The sequence below is a fragment of the Triticum aestivum genome, chromosome 5B (assembly GCF_018294505.1).
Source record: "Triticum aestivum cultivar Chinese Spring chromosome 5B, IWGSC CS RefSeq v2.1, whole genome shotgun sequence".
Classification (NCBI taxonomy): Eukaryota; Viridiplantae; Streptophyta; class Magnoliopsida; order Poales; family Poaceae; genus Triticum; species Triticum aestivum.
Genome location: NC_057807.1, coordinates 277,617,861 through 277,622,765, shown reverse-complemented (window position 1 = coordinate 277,622,765; position 4,905 = coordinate 277,617,861).

The following is a 4,905-nucleotide window of genomic DNA, read 5'->3' as shown; positions in this document are numbered from 1 at the left end:
TTGTTTGTCATTATGTTTATGCTTATTGTGAGCTAGGAAGTACATTCATTATACTGACCTGGCGTGTCATGCCAGATTTCAGGAAAGTCTTGTTGGGAAGGAGTGCTGTCCGAGTCTAGACCGTGTCCACATCGGTGTCCTTGTGCTATGGAGTCCCGCTATGACGTTGTTCCGCTGCAGAGTAGTTGTCATGATCGAGGCCCCTTTATGTCCACTAAATAATGTACATATTGTTCAGTCGCACCATGTGTGCCGCTTGGCCTCGCTAACCGTTGTAATATAAACGACGCTCCGCTAGCATGAATAAAAGCGGTCGTTTTTCTGTACCATGTTCTTGTGTGTTGCTAGAAGACTAGGTATCTGGGATGGCAATGCAAAGTAAACTGGTCGCTCTAAGCTGGGGTGCCACATGGGATCTACATGTAGAGCGGAGTACATAGCTGCTTCGGAAGCAGCAAATGAAGGAGTCTGGATGAAGGAGTTCATATCCGATCTAGGTGTCGTACCTAGTGCACCGGGTCCAATGAAAATCTTTTGTGACAATACTGGTGCAATTGCCTTGGCAAAGGAATCCAGATTTCACAAAAGAACCAAGCACATCAAGAGACGCTTCAACTCCATCCGGGACCAAGTCCAGGTGGGAGAAATAGAGATTTGCAAGATACATACGGATCTGAATGTTGCAGACCCGTTGACTAAGCCTCTTCCACGAGCAGAACATGATCAGCACCAAGGCTCCATGGGTGTTAGAATCATTACTATGTAATCTAGATTATTGACTCTAGTGCAAGTGGGAGACTGAAGGAAATATGCCCTAGAGGCAATAATAAAGTTATTATTTATTTCCTCATATCATGATAAATGTTTATTATTCATGCTAGAATTGTATTACCCGGAAACATAATGCATGTGTGAATACATAGACAAACATAATGTCACTAGTGTGCCTCTACTTGACTAGCTCGTGAATCAAAGATGGTTAAGTTTCCTAACCATAGACATGAGTTGTCATTTGATTAATGGGATCACATCATTAGGAGAATGATGTGATTGACTTGACCCATTCCGTTAGCTTAGCACTTGATCGTTTAGTATGTTGCTAGTGCTTTCTTCATGACTTATACATGTTCCTATGACTATGAGATTATGTAACTCCCTTACTGGAGGAACACTTTGTGTGCTACCAAACGTCACAACGTAACTGGGTGATTATAAAGGTGCTCTACAGGTGTCTCCAAAGGTACTTGTTGAGTTAATTACAGGTGTCTCCAAACGTAACTGGGTGATTGTCGGAGAGGTATCTCTGGGCCCTCTCGGTAATGCACATCACTATAAGCCTTGCAAGCAATGTAGCTAATGAGTTAGTTACGGGATGATGCATTATGTAACGAGTAAAGAGACTTGCCGGTAATGAGATTGAACTAGGTATTGAGTTACCAACGATCGAATCTCGGGCAAGTAACATACCAATGACAAAGGGAACAACGTATGTTGTTATGCGGTTTAACCGATAAAGATCTTTGTAGAATATGTAGGAGCCAATATGAGCATCCAGGTTCTGCTATTGGTTATTGACCGGAGACGTGTCTCGGTCATGTCTACATAGTTCTCGAACCCGTAGGGTCCGCACGCTTAAAGTAAGATGACAACTATATTATGAGTTTATGTGTTTTGATGTATCGAATCTTGTTCGGAGTCCCAAATGTGATCACGGACATGACGAGGAATCTCGAAATGGTCGAGACATGAAGATCGATATATTGGACGACTATATTTGGACACCGGAAAGGTTCTGAGTGAGATTGGGACAATACCGGAGCTCCAGGAGGTTATCGGAACCCCCCGGGAGGTATATGGGCCTTAGTGGGCCTTAGTGGAAAGGAGGGGAAAGGAGCAAGGGAGGGGGCGCCCCCCAAGCCCAATCCGAATTGGGAGGGGAGGCCGCCCCCCCCCCTTTCCTTCCTCCCTCCTTCCTCTTCCTTCCCTCTCCCTCTCCTAATAGGAAAGGGGGGAGTCCTACTCCCGGTGGGAGTTGGACTCCCCCCCCCTAGGGCGCGCCACCCCCCTTGGCAGGCCCCCTCCTCCACTCCTTTATATACGGGGGAAGGGGGCACCCCATAGACACAACAATTGATCATTGATCTCTTAGCCGTGTGCGGTGCCCCCCTCCACCATAGTCCTCCTCGATAATATCGTAACGGTGCTTAGGCGAAGCCCTGCGACGGTATAACATCATCATCGTCACCACGCCGTCGTGCTGATGTAACTCTCCCTCGACACCCGGCTGGATCGGAGTACGAGGGACGTCATCAAGCTGAACGTGTGCAAGAACTCGGAGGTGCCGTAGTTTTGGTGCTTGATCGATCGGGCCGTGAAGACGTATGACTACATCAACCGCGTTGTGCTAACGCTTCCGATTTCGGTCTACGAGGGTACGTGGATAGCTCTCCCCTCTCGTTGCTATGCATCACCATGATCTTGCGTGTGCGTAGGAAATTTTTAGAAATTACTACGTGATAATCCCCAAGTACAGGGAATCATCATAGCAATTCCCAAAGGTGGAAGTGATAAGTATGGAGTGTCGAACCCACAAGGAGCTAAAAGTAAGATCAATATTCTCTCGAGCCCTATCTGCCACTGATACGACTCTATGTGCACCGAACGTTTGCTTCCAACTAGAAACAAGAAATAAAACTGTGTTGTGGGTATAAAGAGGATAACTTGGTATGATATCGGAGAGCTAAAATATGAAAGTAGGTGCTGTTATCATGAAGTTAGTGAGGGAGTCCTGGACTAGGGGGTGTCCGGATAGCCGAACTATCATCATCGGCCGGACTCCAAGACTATTAAGATACAAGATTGAAGACTTCGTCCCGTGTCCGGATGGGACTTTCCTTGGCGTGGAAGGCAAGCTTGGCGATACGGATATGTAGATCTCCTACCATTGTAACCGACTCTGTGTAACCCTAGCCCTCTTTGGTGTCTATATAAACCGGAGGGTTTTAGTCCATAGGACAGAACAACAATCATACCATAGGCTAGATTCTAGGGTTTAGCCACCTTGATCTCGTGGTAGATCCACTCTTGTACTACCCATATCATCAATATCAATCAAGCAGGAGTAGGGTTTTACCTCCATCGAGAGGGCCCGAACCTGGGTAAAAACATCGTGTCCCTTGTCTCCTGTTACCATCCGCCTAGACGCACAGTTCGGGACCCCCTACCCGAGATCCGCCGGTTTTGACACCGACATTGGTGCTTTCATTGAGAGTTCCTCTGTGCCGTCACAATCAGGAAGGATGCCTCTTCCCGTCTTTAAAGACGGTACCATTGCCAAAGGAGCTTTGGCCGCCGGCCAAACTATCCGGCTAGGTGGTTTTCTTATGACCGCCTGTTCGGCCGCCGCTTCGACGATGACCTCTCGGGTCATCAAAAGCGATCTTCACGTCAACTCGGAATTCACCGAGCAGCTGGATCCGATGGAGCTCTCTTCCGTAAACGAGCTCTTGGATCGCATCGCCGCCCTGGGAGTCGCTACAGACTACGATCAGATTGGGCTTAAAACCGATCTGAGAGAGATTAACTCTCCCCAGGTTACCCACCACGTTGCGGTGGTAGAGGAACAACGCGGCGACTCTTCTTCTATATTAAAGACCAGTTATGTCCGGACTCCTGATCCCTCCATGCCGGATTCCCGCAGAGGGACGGACGTCAATCAAGTACTGAACCTAAAGTCAGGCAGCGGACCAGATTCGTTGGACAACATCCAGCAATCCAAGCTTCCAAATTCGGAAACTTTTCGGCCCTTGAGCCTCAAGTTGGGCAGGGTTCCGGACTTAATTCCACCCGCCCACCCAAACATAAGCGATCTATCTCAAATCCGGCAAGAGCCCACGGAAACAGTACATCATTACTGGGCCAGATTCCTCCTGGTTATGGACAGGATAAAGGACTGCCGTGAGGAAAGCGCAATCTCAATTTTCTGCAACAATTGCACGGACAAGGGAATCACGAACGCCATAAGTCGCCGCGAAATTACACGCTTCGCCGACCTGGCGTCCATAGTACGAAAGTACTGTGCGATGGAGAGTACCTGGAAAACCGAAACTAAGTTTTGGGACAATCCGGCTCCGAACACAACCCTAGTCCGAAACAAAAGGGTGCATCATGCTCAGGCACCCGGGACAAAAACCAAAAAGCAAAAACCCCATAAAGGGCACGGAACCGTATTGGAGGGATGGCTCAGCGGACCCTGTAAAATCCACAGTACAGAGGGCGTCACTCCAACACATAGCCTTCGAGCATGTTGGATACTACGGCAGGTGGCCAAAAGTGGCGAAGAGCTTCTAGCCCCGGAGAACCAACCCAACAGTACCAGTACGGTATTAACAGTCTTCGAGACTTTCGCATCAAACAACATGCGGAAACGAACACTCCGCAGCCTTACCGAAGTCTACCAAGTAGCAACAATAAATCCATGGAGTGACACGGCTATCACCTTCAACGCCAGCGACGAACCTAAATTCCGAACAGCCCGAGCACCAGCCGCATTGGTCCTCAGTCCAATAGTGGACGGCTTTCGTCTTACCAAGGTACTCATGGATGGCGGCAGCGGATTAAACCTCATCTACGAGGAAACCCTCCAAAAAATGGAAATAGACTGGAGCCGCATTGAGCGAAGCAGCACAACCTTTAGAGGAATAATCCCTAGTCGGGAAGCACGCTGCACAGGAAAAATCACACTAGATGTGGTGTTCGGCTCGCCGGACAATTACAGGTCCGAGGAGGTCACGTTCCAAGTGGCCCCGTTCAGCAGCGGATATCACGCCTTATTAGGGCGAGAGGCATTCACAATTTTCCAAGCTATACCCCATTACGGGTACATGAAGCTTAAAATGCCCGGGC